Source organism: Crassostrea angulata, chromosome 8 (assembly GCF_025612915.1).
Source record: "Crassostrea angulata isolate pt1a10 chromosome 8, ASM2561291v2, whole genome shotgun sequence".
Classification (NCBI taxonomy): Eukaryota; Metazoa; Mollusca; class Bivalvia; order Ostreida; family Ostreidae; genus Magallana; species Magallana angulata.
In genome coordinates this window covers 28,375,587-28,403,152 of record NC_069118.1, presented here as the reverse complement: position 1 = coordinate 28,403,152, position 27,566 = coordinate 28,375,587, and the positions used below count along the sequence as shown (strand labels likewise).

General features: G+C 31.1%; 1 pseudogene; it reads left to right on the top strand.

Moving 5' to 3' along the window:
* Positions 1–171: 171 nt before the first annotated feature.
* Positions 172–22,357, top strand: LOC128161788 (plexin-A4-like; annotated as a pseudogene).
* The last annotated feature ends 5,209 nt before the right edge of the window (positions 22,358–27,566 follow it).

The window sequence follows — 27,566 nt, the reverse complement described above, 5'->3', positions numbered from 1 at the left end:
ACAGAAAATAAATACATGTCGTTGTCATCCCCAGCCTTCTTACATGATTTAATACATCTGACAGAATATAATTATGGTTATATTTGTCATTTTTCGCGGATTATAGTGTAAAAAACATAGAGTTTTAAACGTCCGATAAAGTTTTAATCATAAACTGGATCAGGCTCAGAATAACCAAACTGGAAAAGGAAATGGCAAGAGCTGCAATGAAAACTGATTAGAAAAAAGTTTGTGAGTATTAATAACTGTTTAATATTTCAAAAGGATTTCAATAAGAATATGCAATGATATGATTTAAAACGGTTTTTTTTTCTAGATTCAACTCATGTGCTAAAACATTCTGGAGTTCTTTGGATAATGACCTGGTCTGTATATATATGTATGCTTTTGCTTCTCCTGCTGCCCTTGCAAGTAACTTCTTCACCGTTGGAACAAGAGCGAAGCATTCGGAGTGTTTTGAATGTCCCCGATCCTGCAAATAACTTCACCCACATAGCTGTGTATGACCAGGATACCATATTCGTAGGAGGAACCAACTATATTTACAGAGTGTCCACTGAAAACTTAGGCATCGAAAAACTCGAAAAGATAGGACCAAATCCCAGTAATTCTATCGGGCAGGACTGTTACAACGACAATTCATGTGATAAAAATGTAAACAACACTAACGTAAAAGTCCTTTTGATTTATAAAAGTAAGACTGAAAGTATTGGCGAGCTTATCATATGCACAAGCTTAGATAAAGGAACTTGTGAAAAACGGCACCCGACAACACTGGCAGTTAACATTAGATATCCAGAATCTGTTGTGTCTGTAACCGATTCCAATGTAGCATTTTTAGCTCCCGGACCAAGTAGTAACAGGTCATCTCCGAAGCTGTTTTTATACGTTGCATCGTCTTTAAGAGTCCCAAGTTCGACAGGACCGAAACAAACTCTGCCATTATTTTGCAGTAGAAACATCACAACGTTTGAGATATTATCTAATAAATCATATGTAGATCAAACATATTGGACCTCGTTTCATATCCAATACATATATGGATTTTCATCTGGGATATATAGTTATGTCATTTCGATTCAGAGATCAATTAAACTAGGTGTTATCGAATACTTTACAAAGATACATCGTGTTTGTCAAACTGACAGAAAATTTAATTCCTATGCTGAAGCACATTTACACTGTCTTTTTAGAAATAGTAATATTAAAATGTTAATTGTGAATATTCAAGCGGCTTATGTTGGAAAGCCCGGACGGTTTTTAGCGAAGTCTCTGAATGTTTCCACAGATGATGATGTTTTATTTGGTATTTTTGGCTCCGATGTTCCGGGTGAAATTGTTGAAGAATCCTACTTTTGCATGATTCCAATGAATAGAGCAGAAACCTTGTTCGGAATTATGACCCAGAGATGTTTTAATGGACGTGGAACAACTGGACCTGCTCATGTAACAAAACAACAGCCGTGCATCAAATCAGTAAGGATTCTTTTAATTCATAGTTATAATTTAATTACTACTAAAGTATCTTTTTTATGATTTAAAATAACATTTGTCTCTCCTTCAGTTCAAAATGAAATAAATAGAAAATATAAATCAAATACTACCACTGCAACATAACCTAATTGCCTGGCGTCATGATGTCAGGCATATCTAAGGTTTGAAAGTTGCATTCTCCGAAACGGTGCAGGCAATGGGAGCAAGCTGTATCAAGATTTTTCATAAAAAGATACATCAATGCATGTTTAATGTGTCAGTATTTACATTTACAATTGATGAAAATGTTATATAGGATGTAATAGATCTAAGCAAGAGTTGTCAAGTAATAGGGCTGTTCACCATGCACTTGTGTACATGGTGTAATTCTGATTTAAATTTTTGAACGGTGTGAGGCAGGGGTGTCAATGGAACAAGTTGCTACACATTGCCTATAACGGTACATGTACAATACAAGTAATAATTGATGTTGGATTATCATCACTAACAACGAATCATCCTTTTGGATTCAAACAAATATGTATTCATGTTGCTGGAATATTTACTGGGGGAACAAATTCGCCGAAGCGGGGTGTGACCCAATTTTTGATCAATTGGGCGAGTTCATTCATCTTGAAAATGGTGTAACTCACGTGTCGTACTAAATTTACTTTGAACAATTTCAACTGAAGTGTATATTTATGTTAATTCGATACATTTCCTCTGAAAAATTCGATCCAAAGTATGATATATGTAGATGTTACAAAACAAATGTCAAAAAATCAGTTGATCCCCTCCAAATGGATCAATTCATTCAAACCATCGGAGATCTCAACTGCTGCGTGAATGGTAAAGCAGGGTTTCGCGCCATATTATGTCTCATCCATAATTTTTGCTCGCCAAATAGTTAACTAGTTCAAATGGGGATCATAAGAATACTCCAGAGCACACTGTGTATATGTACTTATCACAGGCACGCAGCATCGGGGGTGGGTGGGCTACCTCTCCCACTTTTTTCGCAGCAGACACTTTTCTTAACTTGACTAATTAAAAATATGGAAATGTCATGGGTGCCCCCTACCCTCCACTTTTGTCGGAGCATGTAAATAATGACAATGAAAAATAAGAGTATTTAATTGAATTGAATTGAAGCTACAAGGAATACTACCTGCCCCTTCAACCCCCGCCCCCTCACCGTGAATTAGGATTTTTCTTCATAATTTTGAGAATCCTCCTGTTTTTTAAATGCTTGTCAAGATTTTTTGAATGAAGATAATACGTGCTTGAATATCCTTTCCTATTTCCTGAAAATTTCTTAATATGACAAAAACAATTTAAAATCTGATTGTTTTTCTTCCGCTTTCAAGCTTACATGCAAGTATTGAATGATTCACGCATGTACATTTCAAAATAAAATGAAATTATTTAATTTCAAGTGATGTACATGCACTAGATCAAAGAAAAAGACTGAAATTTCTTCTTAAATAATAAACGTTCCGTTTTTAAATTTATGATCAGCAGCGAAAAGTAAAGTTCATTTTTTAAAAGATAGCCTCATCGATCCATGCATGCTTCCATTAAATAATTTTGTGTAGTCAGGCAAGCTACCTATATATATATATATATATATATATATATATATATATATATATATATATATATATATATATATATATATATATATATATATATAATTTGATTACTTAAAGAATGCACTCGCATCTTTCATTCCAGAACATTTTGTCAATTTTTGAAATTTAAACAGAGTATAGTTATAAAAAAATAAACAAAACCAATTAATAGCAAAGTCGGCAGGTTTCTAAGAAAAGGTCTACTTCTCACATTCAAACCAACCAAATTAATTCCATATAAAAAGTAAGATGGTTACATGAACATCCGTTAAAACAATATTAACTTATTAATAATAGATATTTCACTTTGAACCCTTTGCCATTTAAAATATAGAACAGTTATTGTTTTAAAAAACATTGATCATTTCCCTCTTTCTTAAATGATTTAACATTCACAAAAATAAAATTTAAAAAATGGAGCGATATCTAATTCGTGCAGTTTTTTTTTATATACAAATCTCAATTAACTCATGAACTGTTGTTCTTCATGTGTTCTTCATGTGTAAACTAAATGATTTTATCGACAAGCCGTTTCATTGCAAAATTGGTATTCAGGATAGCTTAAAATCTCATAGGCCAATGTCCAATCGAGCTAAATTAGCTTAAAACAATTATCCATCATATTTGAGGGTCTAACATCTAACATGTATCATTTCGACTGGGCCCTGCACATATTTTTATAGTGCGTTAAAGGGACATGGTCACGATTTTGGTCTAAAATTATTTTTCCGATTTAAATGTTTACACTGCTTTAGTAAGACATTTTTTACAGGCAACGAAAATTTGTCATTCGTTGAGATAAAAGCGAGCTACAGAGCTTGCAATTCTTTGCTTCGTAATCTTTTGAATTTTAGGGGGATGTAAGGTCGTCTTTTCCATTAGAGAAGAAAAATGTAAACATTTCTTGAACTGGCTTGTTTCCAAAACTTTCTAAAACTGTTGTCAAAAGATACAAAAGCAATAAATATGACGTTCACCATATTGTTTTGTATGCAATTTTGCATACAAGGGCAGAACAATGCATTTTTAATCATTTTAAACTGCGCAGCTACAAAATTAAATTCAAGATTTAAAAATCTGTTAAAATATGAAAGAAGGTCATTAGTGTGTATTCTACAATCATTTGTTGAGAAAAAGGTCAAAGCTTGCTTATTTATGCTATTCCATAAAAATTAACAAGTTTTAGCGCTGAATTAATTGCATATAAAAAGCACGAAGCTTTACAACATAGGAGGGGTCACCCGACATTCGTGATTTTGTATAGTAAATCGAGGACGGGCATTCATTTCAAAGACTTTGTTTACTGTCAGCCTAACAGTACAAACTTGTGGAAAACACAAAATACGCATTATACATTTAGAAAGCTCCTGTGAAAGTAAGAAGTTTGTACTACATTAGGCTGGTACCTAAAAAATCAAAAACGTATGAAAATTTCAAGGTTTTTCCTATAGCAAGCGAAAGCTATAACCTGCGTGACCCATGTTTGAACCCACGCATGGAATAAATTATTTCAAACAATCACGTGGGTTCTATCCAGGTAGATGTTTGTCAAATGTGCTCACTGTAAAACATCGCTTTCCATCAACTTTGTATGATCAGGAATGTTAGTTTGATCACTATGGTAATATGCAACTTCAAAACTTTATTCGATTTTTTTAGACGTAAAATACTACTAATGCATAAAGTATAATTCAGCAAACGCGCCAATCGATCCACCAACTTAACAATGTTGATTTAAATTTCTCCTCCCTCTGATTTAAATAGACACAATTCAAGTAGGTTCGGTTCGATTTTTCCGGATTTAGATTATTAATAGGCATTTAAAATCCTCAATTTTTTAAACTGTATGCTAATTTTGGTGAATTTAAGCGTGCATATAAATCAGAAGTATCCATCAGTGCTTAACTATTACGAGAAAAAAAACAATTTGTTGATATTTTCTACATAAAAACGGCACTGATAAAGGGCCAATTCTCTATAGCTTAAGTGCACTTGTTCTTTATAGTATCAAACTAAGTATATTGACCTAACTCTGCTGGCATAAATTTTTTATGAGGTCAATGATCAAAATTTTAAGATACGGTGTCTTTTATAGTTTTTAAGCATTTTTCAATTTTGTTGTAGTGTGTGCCATACGATTATCTAAATGAAAATGCGAGATAAAACCAAAAAAAAATATGAAAAATTTTGTTCACTTACAAATACAATCTTTAATTTATCTTTAAATATTATAGTACTACATAAAATATTTCAGTGAAAACCAAAATCTCAGAAATTTAGTCCAAATTTACTCTGTTTTGGTAAAAGTCAAAATTTTGATTGAGCCTAATTTGATGAGATAGTAAAAATATCGAATGTTATGTCAAAAATAATTCATTCCATAAATACTTTTTGTTTAGAACAAATTCTACTAATGATATTGAACTTTATAACAATTCGAATTTGAGAACTCAAACCCTGATTTAACAACGTCCTTAATTGAACAATGAGCAGAGAAAAAAAAAACTACTTTCACGTGATAAATTTTTTCGCTTAACACTAGTTCCATACCGTGTAGCCGATCACTCGGATATAATTCTAGTAAGTAATGAATTTAACTTCATGATGATATGTGAAAGCTTAGAGCCAATTACATATGTATATGCAAACAATCAAATGCTTTCGTTCGAGATTCACTCGGTATATGAAGGTAGCGACATTGCAGAAAAATACATAATCAAATCAAATAACGCGTTAGTGTGTTATGTACATTTTTTGTTAATGATTTCTACCTTCATAACCCGCATGAATTATCAAAGAAAGCATTTTTCTGTTTATATTTCAATTAACTAATCAAAGAATTGCCAAATCGTCTTATATAGGCATTTCAGTCGAACATCATCATGATATTTCGTGATACCTGTAGCATTTTTAGGTTTCGAAGATTTCGACGAATCGATAAAGTGGTTGGAACTGGTTCGTATAGATTTTAGTCCTGGCAGTTTTTATAGAGTTGCGAATTACAAAAATTAATTTCCGTAACAAATAGAGGGAATCTTACTTATTAAATGGCTATACATACATGTATATGCACATATTGAAAACTGTTTTATATGTTACACGAGTTGATCCAAAAGTAATGTTACTCAATGCACTGCACTTCTAATGGGTGCTGTAATGTACAAAATGGTACATAAGAATTATCTCAATCAAAATTTTAATTCAAAATAAAAAAACAATTATTAAATTTCGTTGAATAATAAATAAGACATGAATGTTTATAACATGACCTGAACGTGACATCGCTGCATCATAAAATTACGTCTTTTTTAAGGTTTTTATTCCATAAAAAAATAATATGGTTCAGAATTTGAGAACTCCAAAGTTAAAAGTTGGAATTTCCAAGATTAAAGTTGGAAATTCCAACTTTTAAGTTGGACTTTAAAGAAAAAAATTACAACATGGCGCTAATACGCTTCCGTAATTTGAGGTTGAAGTTAGTATATTTATTTAATTTCACTTTTTTGTGATAGCTCTGAGTTAAAGGAGGCAGATTTGCATAATTTGTAATTTAACAAAATTTAAAGATAACATGCAAACAAAACAGAAAGTAAACAATACAAATGGATATAATTTAATGCTATGAAAACTGAAAGATTAAATAATTTAATATTTGACATGGGTGACATTGATGAATTTTTCTGTACAAAATGAATAAAACTATTTTGTGTGAGGAAACACAATTTCTATCAAAGGTAACTGATAAAAAATATGAAACATAAATTATAAAGTCGTGTGTTACGTTCCCTTTTTTCTGAACAAACAGAAATGAAAGCATCTACACATATAACCCACTACAAAAATGATTTAACAGAAATTAGATAAGATATTGGTGGTGGTTCTATATGGGTTTTTTTATACTTAGCTTTTATATGTTTCAGAATACTTCAATCGGAAATGATTACTGTGGGGAGTTTGATTTTAATAATCCTATCAATACTCTACTACCGATCGGATCTTTTGATGCGATCAAACTAAATATTACAGCTTCTTCCCTAACTGTGGCTGTAACTTACAAAGGGGACACCGTTGCATTAATTGCAACGCAATCTGGAGAACTGAAAAAGGTAAAACCTCTTAATATATACATGTTTGAGAAAAAAAGACATTTTTTAATACGTCACAAGTCTTACACAAAGTAATTCAGACGTTTGATGGGATTTTAATCCACAGTATTGAAGGCTTAAAAATGCTAAATATAATTAATCAATTCAACATATTATTAACTCTGTCAATGCAAATGGCAATATGCGTATGACTATACATGTAACTGTATCGAAATAACCGCGAAGCGTAGGCGCCTACACAAAGCATACTTTTGACAAGAACTGCACTTATAATAACTAAAACACAATTTTGTAAAGAAAATGTATTTTTTACCTGCACTTTCTGTCTACAAATCCGATAATCTGCATCTGTATTCTATCCGTCAAAAATAGAATAAGACTATGTGATTATACCATTTAATTGTGAAAACAAATAACGCGATCAAATCAATTACAAAAAGGGCAGCTGAAAATGAGTTATTATAATTAGTTGTAAAAAGTGAAATTGATACCTATAAACTAACAATCATCTATGCAACGCTGAAAAGAAAAACACATTGACGATATTATTCTTGCCATATACTTTAAAGATTGGGGAAAAAAATTGTCGATATTTTGATCGTGTTCAAATGCTTTTAAAATATTTCAGGTTTCTGGAAAATTCTCGACATACATATATTTTAGAGTTTATTTTTTAAACTATTTATATAAATACTAGTTCATAATATATCTAAAAGTTTATGTTAAAATTAAATATTACAATTATATAACATTATTTAGGTTCTTTTCGGCAATTTTGAAAAAAAGTAGCTAATATAATCAAACGAGTGTTGTATAAACCACGAAGTAATATAATCAATTGCTTAATTTCAGATCAGAATTCAAACTGAATTGCAAGCAGAAGAATACGAAACAGTAAATTTAGATGTCGGATTGCCAATTTTAAATATCACGTTTTTTGACAAGAAATATTTATTACTTTTAACCCCCAAAAAGGTAATATCACTGGATAATCTAAACTAAACACTGAAGTACTTTAACTCATAGTGTTACCGAATATCTACTAAATAAACTGTGTGTTATATATATATATATATATATATATATATATATATATATATATATATATATATATATATATATATATATATATATAAAGCATTGAATAAAACAACACTAAGCATCTTTACAGTTTTTTATAATTTTGTTTTTGGTCTTGTTTTTGTTACTGTTTGTTAGATTGTTTTTTATGTATTTTTTGGAGAGATGTTGCTTTATTAGTTTTTGAATCTTTTAAAGCTATACACGCTATAATTTGCGTCAATTTTCAATGACGGGGGAAATGTATGTGTTTCATTACTTAAAAAAGTTACCTTAAGGTCAAGATCTAGTAAATGAAATGTGTCTACAGGTTTATGAAATTCACGATATAAATTCTTTTAATGATACTTCATAACAATATCTTTGTTTCATAGGGTGTACCGTGGCTTATATTTTTGGTAGACACGATGAAAAATCATGTTTTAAACTGTCATTTTCAATGAAATATGAAGACATTTCGGAGTTTTGTCCATTTTTGACTAATGAAATATATCTAGAATGCCTACACTTTCTCCAAAAACGGAATTAAACAAGCTCTTGACCTCCTCTTTAAAGTGATGTCAAATTGAATATAGGTACCGGGATTACTTTTTCCGTGATTAAATATAAAAGATCAAAATATGGATTTATTTTCTACATAATTCCTTTACAGCCGTAAAATACGGAAAAAGATTCATCAAATCAATTATGACGTCATAATGGTTTTAAGCACCAAAAAGGCAGCGTGGAATCATTTACTGGATCTTGACCTTAAGGATGGTCATTATTATGCTAAATTCGATCACGTAACAAAGATATCAACTTTTAAACAATAAAAAATATTTATTTTCCTGCCAGGAAAGTAATGCCTCCTTTTGAATAACAATCTATCACGTGGTATCGACGGCTAATTTTTAAGCTGACATGAATTCATAAAAGCATTTGTTCGCCATATTAGTTTCGAAAGCTCCTCTACTGCTACTGGGGTATATATACCGGTTGAGAAAGTTACGGTTTATTGCTTCACGATTGGGGCATTCAGGTTGCACGGACTTCTAAATGCATGAACTACACATTGTATTAAAATGTTTGTAATAAACAATAAATGAAATACAAAATATATATATTCTTTGACAGAATTTCCAAGGTATCCGTTTTTATTTTGCACAGACAGTGCTGCCTAACTTCGCATGCACATGAAACAAGTGTGTCGTTCATACAGAGTGCATAAAGTCTGAATCTTTTTGAAAACCCCGGCGGCACTACATCCAACACAGTAGCTAAATGATAGTAAACCCAAGAAAGTTACAACGTAACATCGTTTCCATCCATTCCACCAAAAACGCCCCGTTTCTAAAATCCATGCGATCATTGACATCGCTCGATCTGCTACAGTGTGTGGTTTACGCATGTGCGATGTTATTACACAGGAAAACTGTCTACAATTATCAATGAATTTTTCAAGTATCTGTGCCTGGATTTCAGTCTGTCTTGTTTCGTCGTTTATTGGATATTCCTTGCCAGTGCAGTGGTTGTCATATTATTTTTGTTCAAAAATCATTTCGTCCAAGGTAACGTGTTCGGGTGTATGAAATACCTGAATGCGGTGAAGCATGAATAGTGCTCTCAGCCTTATATAGGGGGATGGGTAGCGATGAGCAGAACAATAGAAATCGACAACCAATATGGCGGTAGTCGGAGATAAAAGGGAAATAAAGGTTATTTATGAATTCATGTCAGCTTTAAACTAATATACAAAAAAAAGGATGGAGGGTCAAAAACTTCATAATTGTTATGGTTTCATAGGAAATGATACTATATTTTTCTGAGTAAAGCGTAAATTGGCCCTAAATACGTGTACGAACAAAAGAAAAAAAATCCACAAGCGTGAGAGCAATAAGGGACGCACATGTACACAACCCTGTAACAATGACGAACGTGTTTTTCCCGAAGGGATTTTTTTAGTTTCCGTGAGTGTTATCCTAATCAAAATTGCAAAAGTACGGGTATAGCGAATGAAAAAAGTATTACACTCATAATACATGAATATACTTCAAATCAACAACTGTTAAGCATATACAAAATCGTGACAGATAATTATGCAATTCAGCAAACAATAACGGCCATCTTATTTTCTGCGGACCTGCGCAATGAGGTAGATTTTGCTCTTCCTTCATCAATATTCATGAAAAGGCATTTCTTTACTGACAGGAAAATAAATAATTAGAATTCTATATCTATGTAACGACCTTGAATCCACCATATTACAGAATAAAGGTAACTTCTAATATGTTTTACGGTGCTACCGTTGTGCCGAGCGCAGCCAGCAAAATTTACACATACCTTGCATATCATTGTCATTTTATTTAGTTATCAACTATGAGAAGAATTTGAGAGAGAGAGAGGAAGGGAGAGAAAGAGAGAGAGAGGGAGGGAGATTTCAAAGCTTAAAAAAAATTCTTACAAAATACATAGATTTGCTTCCACCTAAAACCGGTTTTTACCGTTTTTTTACTTTTGGAGAGAATTGATCAGACTGTCAAAACGTAATTTGTGTTTGATTTGGTCAAAACTTTTAACAATAAATACAGTGTTATTTCTGGGGGGTACATTGTTGTTATCTGCATTTTATTTTCTTCTTTCTGGTTCATATTTTTTTCATTTGTTTATATTTGCATTCTTATTATTACATACGTTGTATCCGTGCCCCGGTCCCAGTTTGTAGGTGTGTAATTTCCCATTTTCCAATTTAATGGTTTGACAATATGCAATATCTGTATAGATTTTTCAACTGTTAATTTTTTTTTGTTATCTGTTATTTGGTTCTAAATGACCTATTTGTTTTTATCTTCCCTTCTTTACTTCAGTAACTTTACTAAACATGCATGCAAAATTAGCTTAAAATTCTTACTAGTATATATTTGATCTCTCTATCAAAAAAATAAAAGAATAAACACATCATCTGAGGAAGGTACCGCAGTCTATACTTAAATTGCTAGTAAACGCATATTACAGATGCTTGATCCACCTCTAGTTTATCGCGAGAAATATAGCGCGAGAGCACTGTGACGTCATCCATGATCTTTTTTGTCATTTTTTACATATCTCGACTCAATACGAAGGTATGGAAGCATGTAATAAATCTCTTGGGTCTTGCCAAAGCTTGTGCAGTACTCAGAACGTGTCTTCAAACCTCAAGACACCGTAAATTACGAGTTAGATGTCGGCCAGCTTTGGTGAAAACATTAGAGAGCATTATGGGACGCAGACAAAAAAATTGTTTTGTAAATCTATAGGTTTAGTTCTTTCTTTTTCCCGCGCACACTGGTTCTTAGAGCTTGCTTCGGTCACCGACGCGCTCTATATAAGTAAACAAAATCATGCACATGTATTTATAGTATTTACAATTCATAGAATCGGTAAAAACTTGGTTATAAAGTACCTGTACCTTTCAAATTACTTAATACCTGTCTTAATTGATCAAACAAGTGTTATTTTTCAATATTTGATTAATATATAGCTCATCAAAGTGGAGGTAGAAATGTGCGATCAGTATGAAGCATGTGACGATTGCTTGCGACATCCTTTCTGTGGTTGGAGCTTTCAACCAAACAGGTGATATTTTATAAACATTACAAATATTGATTGCAGAGAAGGACGAATAAATGAAATTTAGTATTTATGATGATAATATTAATTACTATCATGGTAGAATATTACACATTAAGTTAACAATTATTAAATAAAATTAATGAATTTTTTTGGTTTTTAAAAATCACTGATGCAATTGATAAATATTCAATATACTTCTTTAAGAGGCTTCATTATCTTTTATGAAAAGTACGCGTGTATTGATTTAATATTGAATGATAATTAGGGCCCCGCAAGGATTTGCGGGTGCCCTATAGTAATCACTCTGTCCGTCCGTCCTTCTGTCCGTCCGTCCGTCTGTCACTCTTCCGTCCACAAATTTCCTGTTTTTTTCTAATAACTTTTTTTATGGTTGCCCAATCAAGTTCAAATTTGGTATGGTAGTTCAGTAGGCAGAAATACATATTTTAATGCTAAGTTTGGTTCTCTATGTCTTCTGGTTTGGAGCTGGGGTGGTGGGGTAGATCCCTAACTATGCATGAGAATGAATGGGCAAAGAGAGATAACTGCTGAGAATGTATGGGCAAAGAGAGATAACTGCTGAGAATGTTACCATTGTATACATGGAAGGCCGTGCAATATTTGTCCATTGGGATTAATTAACCTTGCACAGGAAGAAAATCCTAAGCTTATTTTTATCTGTCACATTGAGATTAATTACTGCACTGCCTGTGTCTGCAAATGAACTTTGTTTTGAAGTTAAGGTCAATTTTGAATGATGTGTAGTATTGTGTACATTCTTTGAAATATGGATTTAAAATATAATATTCATATTTTATTTTGGTTAAAATACCGTACACAATGAATCCCCTGAGATTAATTATCTTGCCTGTTTTCAGAAAATCTAAGGTCTGTCTTTATCTGTTATATGTATTACCGTACACATGTGTCTGCAAGTGATGTTTGTTTGAAGTTGAGGCAAAGTCTAGGTATCATTGCATTGGTATCAATTCTTTGTTTTTTTAACAAACTTTATTTCATGTTAACCCCCTTTATCCCGTGGATATGACTCATTGGATATTTTTTTTATATCCCACAGTTGTGACTTTACAATGGGACATGCGTAGGCATAATGAAGTAAAATAATGTGGAGTTTTATAAACAGTGTAAACATTGATTTTGGTGCATAAAACATGATTGAGATAAATAGAATCTCATATGATTTGTAGTACAATATGATTTTTATCCAACTTGTGTGTTTTATCCCCTCACTAAGGCTCAAGAAAAAAACACTTTAATTGTTGGATGAAAATCAAATCCAACTACAAATCACGAGATCCTATATATTCCAGTTCTTTACATCTTCTGCCGGGCATTTATTTCTCATCATTGTTAATATAAAGAGGATGGAATTCAAAGTTTTTTTCACTTCTCTATATTAATTGTCATAGCGGGGCCCTTCCTGACTGGTCAGTTTTCTAGTTTCAACAGATATTGAAAATTCCAATGCTGTGACAAATTATCATTAGATAATTAAAGTCCTGAGATATAAAGGCATTTAAATGTGATCAAATGTCAGTCACGTTAAAATTAGATTTGCACAACATGTAGTATTTAACTTTATTTATCATGTTCTTTTTTGGCAGTTGTTTCTTTGTGGATGATGTGACTAAAAGCAATATATCAGTAACCACATGCCCAACAGTGTCGTTTATAAAACAAACAAGCGATTTATCAACACGTCCACATACGGTAAATGTTGGTACAAAGGAAGAGATAAGATCTTTCAAAGATCTTGCAAAACAAATTATAACGTGCTTGTTATGTCATTCATTTTCTACAGCGCTTGTTTTATATGTAAATGCATGCTTGGAAAAAAAAATTCTTGAATTTTACTCTAACGTACAGATTTTTTGTTATAACACAGACAGACGGACGGACAAACAAACGAACATACAGACAGGCAAACAGATAGGAAAGGACAATTCTCTGTGGTTGGTTTGATTTATATAAAAACTTTAAATGAAAACACAAAGACTGAGTAAATTCCAAGTCCTTAGACGCATTTTCTTGAGATGCTAAATTATAGGTATACTTTTTATCTTAAAAAAATATTGATGGTAAAATCAGATCTCTCTGGCGCTGGAAAATCTACCTCAGTTCCATGGTCTATATGAATGCGTATATACAGGATATGGAACCGAACTGCAAACTAGCAGTGAGAGAATTAGCGAAGATGAAATAACATGTGTGATACCACCAAAAGAAAATATATCTCTGTTTACATCTATCTCTGGTAAGTATATGCTAGTTTACTGTTCGACAGACAAATAAGACATGTACGAAATCTAAATTTTCAAAAAGACGTTACAAGATTTGTGATTAAGTTAATTAAGTTCCAATGCTCTATTTTCAACCAGTATTTATTTAAACAGTAAGAACAGAAAATTAACCCTCAGTGGTCATTATGAATATGCCGGGAGAGTAATTGTAATACATTCATCATCATACAATGTCCATTTAAAACCGTTCTTTCTATATATATATATATATATATATATATATATATATATATATATATATATATATATATATATATATATAGATAAATCCAAGAAAAACCTCAGTGGTCGGTGAAATATATATAAACTTAAATAAATGAAAACACAAAGATCGAGTAAAACATAAGCGCTTTCATTTTCTTCAGATGTTTTACAATACTAACATGGTAACGTTTGTTATGACGTCATAATAGTTTAACGGCGTCTTCAAGTCTCTGAATGACGTCATATTTTCCCGTATTTTTAGATATCACAATACTAATAATAACAGATTATATAACACGGTTAAAACATGAATAAAACATTTAGAATACTCAGATGTTACATTAAGCTATTCAATTTAGGTTTAAAAGTTCTTATAAAATGTTTTTCTTTATCACGCCTTTCAACAGTATTAGAATTGTACATTTTATAGAACGGAAAAACAGTGAATGATTTTTTTCCGCACAGGTCAAGGTGTTCACTAACTTTTAGTTTGCGGTATTCCGGTTGGTTGATGTGCTGTTTGTGAATTCGGATTCTTTCCCGTAAGGTACTTCCCGTTTCTCCAATATATAGTTCCCCGCAACCTGAGCACGTGATAACGTATAATAGATTTCTGGTTTGACACGACATGTTGTTGTTAACGATAAACTGTTTCCCACCAAAATTAAAATGATGTCCTTGTTTAATATAGGGACAAGTGCCACATCGCGAATCCTGGCATTTAGTGACTTCAAACTCCGATTTTTCTTTGAAATTGGATTTAGTAAGGATGCGTCGAAGATTCTTCGGCTGTCTTTTGCTGTTTATAAATTTTTGTTTTTCAAATATCTTGGCCATTGTTTCATCAGTCTTCAAGACGTCGTTTAGATGGTGAACAATCGGGGCGATGTTAGTATTTCTGGGATTATGGGTGGAAACCAGTGGTAATATCTTCGATTTTTTATTGTTGTTTTGAACGGGATTGAGGAGTTTCTTTCTGTCTAATTTCATGGTTTTTTCAAAAGCATCGTCAATAATTTTATCCGGATAACTTTGTTTCTTTAGATACTTTTTTAATTCCTGTAATCTCTGTATTTTGACAGACTCGTCGTTAACGATTGTGCATATTCGTCTAGACAGGTTATACGGTATTGCTCTTTTCGTATGTCGTGGATGACATGAGTTGAAGTGTAAATACTGATGAGTATCCGTAGGTTTGTAGTATACATCCGTCATAATGACTTCGTCTTGTTTGGTCAACAAAATATCTAAAAATGAAATTCTATTCAGGCTTTCGTCCGCTGTAAATTTGATATCTGGATTAAGTTCATTCAATATATTTTTAAAAACTGACAGATTGTTGTCTCCGGAATTCCAAACAATAAAACAGTCGTCCAGGTACCTTTTCCAGTGCTTTGTTATATACATTTCCGTCTCTTCGTTAAATAATCTATTTATTTCCTTATACATTTTCTCTTCCAGGTATCCTAATGTAAGGGTAGCATATGTTGGAGCCATTTTAGTGCCCATGGCGGTTCCTTTAATTTGTTTTTATATTTATTTATATATGAATTTATATATATATATATATATATATATATAATTTCAGTTTCCATTGTTTACATTGACAATGGATAATAACTAGGATAACAACCAATGTTCTATCATGTGAATAATATATCTTGAGTTTAAACAATATTTGTTTATGAATTTACTATTTTCAGATTGCTTTGGGTTTAATTTATCTGTGCTCATTAACAATGCATCAGTGCTTTCGACTTTTGTCAAGTTTTTTCGATGTGACTTACCATATTCGTAAGTATATTTGAAGGGAAGTAAAAAAAATCTGAAATAAAATAAGTTTTATTAGAGTGTTTTTGTTTTCTAGGTGTTTTAATTAAAACATGAATACCTCTATTTTGATGAAGCCAAATTGGTTTTTTGTGTAAAATATCATATCTAATTAATTCATACTATAGTATATTTGTGAAGTTTGCTAAGAAAATCTACTGTCTGGATGTTTTAATAATATCAAAATACAGGTACATTTGCTATATGAATATAGGATATTGCCATTTTCTGCACTTCGATACAGATTTAAAAAATATATAATTTTATATAATAATCCGGTCAGCAGAGAATGCTTACTTCTCCTAAGCACCTAATCCTACCTCTATCTTTTTGGAGGTCCATGTTGCTCTGCTTTAAATCCGAATTTCGTTTTATGGATTTTTGAGATGGTTGACGGTTTTTTATTGTCATTTTTTCATAATAGTCTTTTTTCTTAAATTGTTATTTGTGATTAATAATATGATGTACATATGCGTGTCTACCTTATATGTAAAACATTCTATATTCTACCGTCTGGTATATTGTGGGGATCATTTCAATATATAAAAATATACCAAAATACCCCATATACATGTATTTGGAGTATTATAAATGCTGATTGGTACAATGGAAATTAAAAAAAATTAAAAAATTAACCCTGAGGATAGCATATGTGTGCGTAAAAAAATGTGAAGACGTACACATTTTACTGTTTTTATTACTTCTCAAAGAAAGCTTTTTTAATCGTAACGTCATAAAAGCAAAAAGACAACGCTCAACAATTGAACATCAGAAAAAAAGATAAAACTTTTCTTTAAAAATCTTTTGAAATAAGCATTTTGCCTGTATTTTGTTTAATATTATAAATGGTATCTTAAAAAAGGTGTTTTTTTTTAAATTATTTTACTGGATTGCACAAACACATGCGCGATGAAAACTAAAGTCAACCACCTTAGATATATTAATTCGTTGTTTTATGACAGGTTGTTTCATGTACATAACAGCTAATCGTATTTGAATTAAAACATACTACTTTTTCTCTTTCATCCAGACTTTGTCCTATCGTTAAATGTACTGGTAAGTTATTTTAAAATTGATATTTCTAGAATTAGTATGAACCCCCCCCCCCCCCAAAAAAAGCATACTAAACTATACCTATTCTCATGTAATTACAATTATATAGTTCATGGGTTTTGGAGCTCTTTTGATTCATTCGGAGATTGGAGTAACTGCAGTAAAAGTTGTGGTGGGGGTATCAAGAATCGAAAGAGGTTTCGAACATGCACCGATCCCCCACCGTCAGACGGAGGGAACCCTTGTGTAGGAGAAGCAACCGACAGTGAAGAACAAAAATGCAATATCAGGGATTGTTTAAGTAAGTGTCAGAATAGCATTGTTGTAACACTTTAATCATCACTACGTTTATTTTTACGTTGGCTACTGTAGAACATGTTTCAGTTATAAGCTTTAGCCATAAATATTTATATCATATGCCTAACTCTTTTGTTCTTAAATCGCATTAATTTGATATTCATTTTACATTTGCAAATATATTTCTTTTATAAACCTAGCAAACTGGTTCATTTATATGTGAACTTTTTGATGTAATAAATATTTATGACACCACTATGATCATCGAACGGAATAAATATATATTTTGAATTAAAGCACTTTGATGTTTACAATTTTAAGTTATTTAACCACATGTATTTAATTTTATCAATCTGAAACATTAGGAAAAATACAATGTTAAAACGTTCATAGTAATATGAACGTGGTTGGTAAGGAATCAAATCAAGTCGTTCTGGCTTCAGAAGAGATGATCACGTGTCTAACTACATGCAAGTTCATATCAAAGTGAATATTTGTAGTTGATCGTTGATGTTATTTTTTTTTAAAATAACCTTAGTAATGTGACTACTTTGGTGATTGGAACGTCACGTAAGGAATTTACGAGGGTCAATCAAAAAATACGAAGACAATTGGGCTGTCTATTATAAATTTTTCATAAAAGTCATAACTAACAAATTACGTTAGGCAACAACACTTATTTTATTGATATGCGAAGTTTCATTCCATTTGATGGAAAGGTATTTTAGTTAGTTGATTTTAAATCTAACATGTTTTGTCACCAGGGTGCATGGTCTCGTTGAAAACACGACGTCAAGGTGACGCACGTACAGCTAACATAAATATCCAATCTTTATATCACCCTTAGTCTGTTGTGCTTTTCACCATACAATTTTAATCGGTAATATATCACTTGACGTCTAATTTGTTCACATTTGTACGAAAATCATAAGTTTGTTCCTCGACGTTTTTTATTTTTTATTTTTTACCGCATATCTCTTCGTTTACATTAAGAAAATCCCTAAATGTCAGATGACGTTGTTTATTCTTTTGACAAAATATTTACAGATAATCTACCCTCTTTCGTTCTGTTTGATGTCCAAAATACAGGTACCACAACCCCCACAAAATGTGTAAGAGTTAAACACAAATGTGAAAATAATTTTTTTTATTTATTTTTACCACCATTGAGCATTTTCACAGTTTTTATCGACTTTTTAAGAGTTAACTCCATACTGTTTATACTTTTCGTTTCGCCGTGATGTCCGGCGATGTCAACGTTTTTAGTCAATTTTAAGGACGACTATATGTCTTTAGTTACTGATATCTGTTCAACAAATCTATTTATCCCCTCATTATTTGGTAAATAGAATATCATGACAATTTTTAATTTTAGGTTTCAATATGATTTGGTTTTAAGCCCAGTTTATGGAGATGTTACTTTCAACCGAATGTGGTGTATTGTTGACAAAACACTAAGTTTGACTGTGCGCCGTGACCTCATTTTTGCAGGATTAAATTCTAAATAATTCTTAGATATAAAGGAATATATTAACTCTTTTTTATTTCAAATTATTGGAACCAATTGTTTAATTATGTCTACAAAATTTAGTAGTTATATGACGTTAAATAACTTAGCTATGGCAAAAGTCTTCGTATTTTTTTATTGACCTTCGTATAGTTATCAATTGCGTTGCATATGGCCACATTTAATTTCCTTTTCTATAAAAAATTTCAAACGCTACAGTTAATCTTTTTGTTTGTTAACTATAACCTTTTGTTGTCTATAAGCGCAAAAATGCCACGACAATTTTCATTTATAATTAATTGCAATAAATTAAAGACTGAACTTTTACGTGTTTTATATTTCATTCATTCAGTAGCATTAAAGTATCGGGTTTTTTTACAGGGTCGTTTAAACATTTTGTCCTCTGTTCTCGTTTGAAGTCTTCTTTCGAATATTGAATGCACAACACGGTTAAGGCATGCAATAAAAAATATGTGCTAAATATGTGCATAATTTTGTTAATTAAACGTCTTTATATTATCTCGATGAAAAATCTAACAAAATGAAATATATATTAGTATAATATATATAGTGTAGTATGATACTCGTACCATACTATATGTGCTATTTCTTTTTGTTTTTAAAATGGTAACGAGTAGAATTTACAAAAATATTCAATAATACTTGAAAATACTTGTGTTGGAATACAAAATTTGACAAAAAGCTCATCTAATATTGTATTTTATGAAAAGGGTTGCGACCTTGAAAAAATTCTTTTTAATATATTGAGGATAAAACCGTATTTATCAAATCCTGTGTTGATTATTTCATAGGTCACAGTGCACATGTTTTAGATAAGCCGTTTTTTAAATGTCAGGTAGCTTTAGTATAGCAGTAGTCTGAATAAAACCACCCCATCTCCTTACACTTGTCAGAGTCTAATAGGTTTCGATAAAAGGTCATCTTCACACGACCTCTACATTTTCATACAATATTAAAATTACCCCAACCAGCCAAATACATGCATTTTATCTGTTTTATGAGAGAATGAGTAACTCTTTAAAACTGGAGGTAACACGGAAAACAAGTATGAAAAATTTTTTCGATATTAATTGGAAGAGTTCCAATATATTTTCGAAAACCATTCTGATTGATCAAAAGTAAAGGTCATGTGAATATGGCCTCCTATTGATGCCTGTTAGAGCCTGACGAGTATAAGGAGAAGGGACTGGTTTAAATCAGACTGGTGTCGCAACATTTTCTAGATTAATTATCATTTTAGAAAAATACACAAAAAGCTTATTACGAACAGTAGAGCTTATAGCCGTGCAATTGATCTATTTATTGCAACACAAACTGTAAATAAATGTCACACATATTGGAGCAAAACGTGGCATTAACGAATAAAACAGGTATTGTTATGACCAAACATCAATTGGAATGTATCATACTGGACCAACGATTCACTTTCTAGAACCTTTATACAATGTAAAAAAAAAAACTTTGGGTAAAACGTCCCATACCGATAAAGCTGAATTATGATGTTTTTTTTAACAATAACGACTGTATAATTGCGCTAAAACTTTATCCATAAATTAACAAATTTAAATCTTATATGAACTTAGAATATGGTTCGTGGACCCCATTTGAGTTTGAGAACTGGACAGAATGCAGTGCTACTTGTGACCAAGGATATCAGTTTCGTGGTCGATCGAGGACATGTACTTTATCGGTTTATTACAACAAATCGAACATTTGCAGAGGGCCAGGATATGAAAATGAAAAACGAGTATGCAATACTCATCCTTGTCCCTCAGGTATGAAAGTATGCTGCTTTACTTTTCTCGTACACTGCGTGTTACTTCAACCACCACACTTATAACTAAAACAATATTGAAAATGTACATGTTCAAACACTAAAGCAAACAATTTGCCTAAGAATTCGTTACTTAAATAACGTATTTTGTGCAGATGCATACAACTTTTGACGTTTGATTGAATGTTTAACCAGAAAAACAAAATAATTAAAACCAAGGAATTTTTACCGTTGCAACACCCATGTTGACATGAAACATATTTATCTGAAGAAATTGTTCTCAAGTTCCAAAATGAATTTTGAAAATTAAATTCGTAGGGACTGTTGTAACAACTTAGTATATAAGATTACTGTGTCAAATAATAAGGAGAGAACCAGAATCATTGAAGCTTTTTAACACCAATCTAAGGTAAACTAGTTGTAACTATCAATTCATATTGCCATATGATAGACCATTGCTAAGAAAGTATACAACACCAGACATGTGAGATCCTACAGTAATAAGTTTGAACATTGATATTTGTGGAAACCTGCACTACATACGGTTGACAAAAAGCACTTGCATAAATATCAGACACAGTGATGACAGATCAAAGCCAAGGAAAGTGAATAACTTGTGATATTGAGCGAGTACAAAAATACTTTCAAATGATCTAACTTTTTCAAACTTCAAGATTATATCAGACGCAAAAATTGCATTATTTTAAAACTGTAATTTGATTTTCCCTTTAGGAACCAGTGGGGTCTGAATTGGAATAGCATCTTCGGCCAGCATTGCCTTTATTGCACTGATAGGCATTGTAATTGTCGTCCGTATTTGTTATCGCAGAAAAATTGAATCCAATAATGATTTTTATGAACAAACATACGCAAGCATTATCGAAAGCAATATGTATCAGGGAAAGGCCTTTCAAAAAAATCCAGACGATGCTTCGCCATATATTGAAATTATTGAATATAATGAAAATCGGCCCTACTACGCTAGACCTACTGATGCAACTACAAAGGAAGATGGTGATTATCTGAAGCCAAAGGATAAAACTGAATGTCCCTACGACAATTCTAAGAATGTTGGTAAAGATGAATCACAGAATGATCAAAGGGAAAATGTATGTCATACTTCGGAAGTTGAAACAAACACTGAAGATGAAAATACTGCAGAAATCAATGTAGACATAGAAGAAGAACAAATGACCACGCGGGTATGATAAGGCAACTCTCAGCGATTTCCACTGTTCAAAAAGATATCACAATAAGCCGCATGATGACATTTTTTACTCAATAAATCTGCGATTTTTAACTTCATTTTTTGTCCAAATTATGAAAATCAGGGGCGTAAAATGTCACTTGAAACTCTTCTAACTGAATATATCTTCGATTTCTCTGTATTACGTATAATAAACATTGATGACGTCACCAGTATGTTTAGTAGAGAAGATCAATGCGGGAGACAACTTGAATCATCGGAATGCATATATATATATATATATATATATATATATATATATATATATATATATATATATATATATATTCTTTGTCTCAAGCATTTTAAATGCTATATATGTATTCAAACCCTATGTCAGCTAAATTCCTCTTTCTTTCAATGTTAGATAATTTTAAACACAGATTTTGATATTTTTTCATTTACTGATTTTTAATGTTGATTTAACAAAATTAACTTAATATCTTATATTATACCATGCTAAAAATAAAATTCACTTTATTAAGCTTGTAATTAACAATATTTTTTACATGAATGTATTTCAAAGAAAGTCATATGGTCTAATCTAATTGAAATTCTAGATTTTTAATGAAGGTTTGATCGTAACAATTTACAACTATTATTATTTAATTTAAACATGATCTAAAAAGTTCTTTTGTTATATTTCAATTGTATTTGAAGTATTGTTATTCTCTGTGTAAATATCAAAAACAAAGTACATCACCATCTTTGATATTGATACTACGGAGAAACCTAGATATCTTTATTTTTATTACCTAGACTCGAAAAAAAAATTATATTCAATATTTGTTTAAAATTTTCTTGTTATGTATTTTTAATAACTTGTGATGTAAATTCTATATCATGTGATGTAAATTCTATATCTTTTTAATGATGTTTATTCTATAATCTGTTATGTATGTTCATTGTCGTGTGATGTATGTTTTATATATTGTAATTTATACTATAGTACAGTTATATTTCATGTCTGCTCAAAATTATCTTCAATCTCACAAATGAACTTATCTCTTTATGCTACCATAAGACCACTGAATAAAATAACATTTTGTTTAATATCTTATCAGCTTTTTAAAACGAAAAAGAAATTTCAGGAAAAAAAGTTATGTTGTTACTTGTGGAAAAAGTCGAATTTTGAAACAAACATTTTTAAACATTCTGATCAAGAATTTGAAAAAGATAAAGATTTATTTGATTTGAATAATGCTACTTTAATTTTGGATTTTGAGTTGTATTAATTTTATGCAAGCGTTAGAAAATATAGACATTTAATGATCAGTGAAGTAACAGGCACTCTTTTATATCCCCATGTTTTGTAAAGATTGTAAATATCAGCCCCAACTCATTTATATAAATTTAAAATAATTTACATTCTTTTATTTTGAGTTGATGCTACTATCATATTGTTTATCAATTTCTTTGTTGTAAACAAAGCTTGAACATAATTTTTACCAGCTTTCACTTTGAAGTTTTATCTAAATTATCCAAACATTTTTTTGTTTTACTTTATATAATTGCAAAATAAAAATTTGTACCTACTAGTAGACTAATAAGTGATTTTTCTTTGTTTTCTTTGAAAAGCATGTAATCGAATCAAATGCTTACTATTGGTGAATTATATTAAAACATATGAATTTGGTTTTTTAGACGGGGTCACGTGACTCCGTCTATTGGTTTACTGTCGGCCGAAGTCTCAAACCGGAATGCACGCGTAGAACACGTGAATTGAGTCTACGCGTAAGAAAATAGTGCAGAAACTTTTCATGCATTTCAGTAAATATATATTATAAAAACACGCATTTAATCGTTTTAAGTCATCTATGTATAAACCTAATTCTATAAATAAATAATAAACTAATAGCTTTATTGATCAAAATATTCTTGTTCGGGTTCAGTAGTTGTAGTGACTTGTGGAATAAGTTACGTAACTGAATCCACAACGCCGTCGACGATTCAATTGGTAGACGAGCTCATTAATCAATAGAAGAGGTTGAAGGTTGAATCGATAGTAAAGTTCCCAAACGCAATGTGCCATTTTTGAAAAATTGTGAATTTTATTTTAAAGCTGCTTGGTCCGATTTTATATCAAATTTTTTGCACGTTTTAAACGATGGTTATGCTAAGTATAAGTATAATAATAGACATTGCAGTAGTTTTCCTAGTCAATTTAGCCAAATTTCAATGAAAAAAAATTATGTACAAAATTTTTTAACAAAACAAACGACAAAAATAGGGTATAGCGTTATTTCGCCTCATGTTAAAATTCACCCCTGACGTCAAGACGGGTATGGTTGTATTACGACTTTGACATCGCTATAAATAAAGGTCGAAATGTTCAGACAAATTACAAATAAACCTGTGTACGTTTTGTTCGCTAATATTTCTGAAGTTTGCTTTCTTTACAATCGATGTATAGCATGCGGGTTGAATAACCCTAATCTCTCGGGGGACGAAACCAAACAGTTCCCTTTTCTAAACATCCCATGATGCATTTTGGTTTATTTTTTCGTTTGCCCAAAGAGAAATTATTTTTATTTAATTTCAATATCTCTAATTTTGAAAGAAGACCGATTCTGCTGGTGTAAATAGCAGAAAGTCCATAACTTTATAAGATAAATGGTTTGTATAGAAAATTATTTATTATTATTATAACAAAGAAATCGGACCAAGCAGCTTTAAAAATCTATCACCTGAAAAATACCGAACTTCATGTGCGAGCAGAGATTAAAATATGGACGGGTTATACAAAGATGTCTTACATATTAAATAGGTGTTTCATTGGCTTCGATTCTACTTGCAGTATGATTGCTGTTCACCTCTAAAGGAATTTTGTTCATAGGAAAAAAAACATGAATTTGCCTTCTCGTACATTGACTCTTTAGTTAATTAAACTGAATTTGAATTTTGAACAATGCATTGTCAGCAAAATCTATATACTCACAGTAGATTATACATTTTGGGTGACCAAAAGATCAAATAATATATACATTCTTATCGATTAAAGAACCAAGTTAAATGTTAATGTTCATGTTGTTCGGTTTAGTTGGAATATATAGTCATGTAATTTTTTTAATGTTATGAGACATAAGTTTACACTTTTTTCTATACTGTATAACGGACAAAATCAGTTATATTCATGATTTAAAAGAATTATTTATTAATATCTTAATGTCTCTCATCAGAAACTCAGATGAGACTCCCATCGGTAATTATCTCGCACCAATATCAGACCTATGAATTCAGAGATAATGCATGGTTGTTATGTTTTAAATTTTTAATTTACCGTGTGTTAGTACATGTACATAAATATTAATTATCTCAATTTTAAGAAGATTAAAAACTACAAGTTTTTATCGTAGTTTTAAAATCTGATTTACAAATCCTTTATTGTAGCTCTTCGAGAAAATTGAAATTAAATCGCTTTCGAAATTAAGTTCATTTTTTCCAAGACACGCATGAAAATGTGCGCTTAATAGACGAGAGTGTATTGAAAGGACACAGATCCCTGAAATGACAATGTCCTGCAACATTTGTTAATTTTGCTGTTAAAAGCGTTAACTTTGCATATATTGGAAATTTTAAAATCAAATAATTCTGAATTAATAGCTAAAATTAACAATTTACAATTATCATACAATAATTATTGCTTTATCAGATGTTAGTAAAACATATTACTGTCATATGGATATTTTTTCTTAGCATGAAACCAGCTCTCCTTCATTAGCACTAAGTAACTGATCCGGACATTTTTCTTATTTTTTTTTCTAACCAGTCTTTTAACTGACTTATCTCTATACATTTATCAGTTAATGTCTTCATTATTCTGTTGCTTTATTTTTAACGACAAATATAACAGCCAATCAGGAAAGGTCTACCCCAAAATATGACGGATTCATTTACTTTTGGTCTCCATTTTCTAGTTTTATCGATTTGAAAAGCAGTTGACTGAATTCGGAGCATGATTGTTAATGAAAGGAACGGTTGTATTGTAATTCGTGTAGATAATGCACGAGTTTACACAAAAAAGTAGTAAGTGGCGAACGAATTTATTTTTACCTATTAATTTTATATGAATCGCTGCAAGAAAATCGTGACGGATAAGTCGGTCTAAAAAATCAAAATGGCTACCGTGACGAATTTTTTTATTGTTATTATATAGTACTTGGAATAATCTTATTGTAAAAAGAAATATTTCTAACGTCAGGTGCCTGTGTTTGTTATCGGTAGACAAATTTTAACTTGGTTCGGTAATTCAGCAGTTTGAGAGTTTTCATAAACCTTGTATAACAGATACTGTCCGACTTGTGGAATTTCCCTTGGATCACAAAATTAAATAAATCTAATGATTTAAATTATCTACTTAAATATAGTTGTTTTGCTTTCCCGGTTAGTTGAAGGTTTTAATTTTTTTCCTTGGGGTTTTATTTTACATAAAATACCGTTGTGTCAATTTTCTACAATTATGAAGAACAGCCCCGGCCGGGATCTAGTAAATTTAGACAAAGTATCAGGCAAAAAGCCGAATTTTAACATACTAGATTGTAACAACTAATTCAAACTCATAATTTTTGGAATATATTCGAGGAAAACGTGGATATTTACAAATTCAAACTTTCAAGACCCCGTCTTTCAGTACTCTCAGTACTTTGATTTTTACTGGCAATAACACCATTCATGACAAAGAGTGGTCAAATAATTTCAGTAACGAATAATCTACCAAAAATATCAATATCATTTTTCTACATCGAAATACTGCATGCACTCAATTCGAGAAAGATTTTTAGGAACATACGAAAGCAACATATGATTAAAACTTAAAATATACCAATAAAACACATAGAATTATGTAAACAATGATATTAATAAGGCTCGCTCTTTGTTGACAGTATCTTGCTTTTTACTTAACTTTGACTTTCAAATTTTGACCCAAACTAACCATTCTAAATATTAAAAGCAGAAAATAAAATTTAAAATTTTGAGCTTATGATCAGATCGTGTCTAAGTCCCTTTTATTGATGGTAAAAATTAATTGGGATTGAAGTTTACCTTTCAACCGGAAATTCGTGTCTGATAGCGAGTACATATATTTTAACTTCTTCCTTAACCGCTCCAAGCAAATGTTCTGCACCATTCTGCACAGGTGTCTATTGTTGAGTAAGGTTGCCATATGTAATTGTGTACTGTGAGTGTCATCAAATTCTAAAACGACCGATAAAAGCCAGTGACACATGCAGAAAGGAACAATGATGTATTCAATTTGACTTCATACATACAAGTATGCATATGAATACACTGATTTTAAATACCGACGGAAAACATTAGGTTTGGGGTTTTTTCTTCTTATTTTTTTTTCTTAAATTCTTAAATACGTTTAAGTATAGGGATTCAAATATTTTTTTTATAAAACAAAATGCATTGGACAAAGAAAATGACTA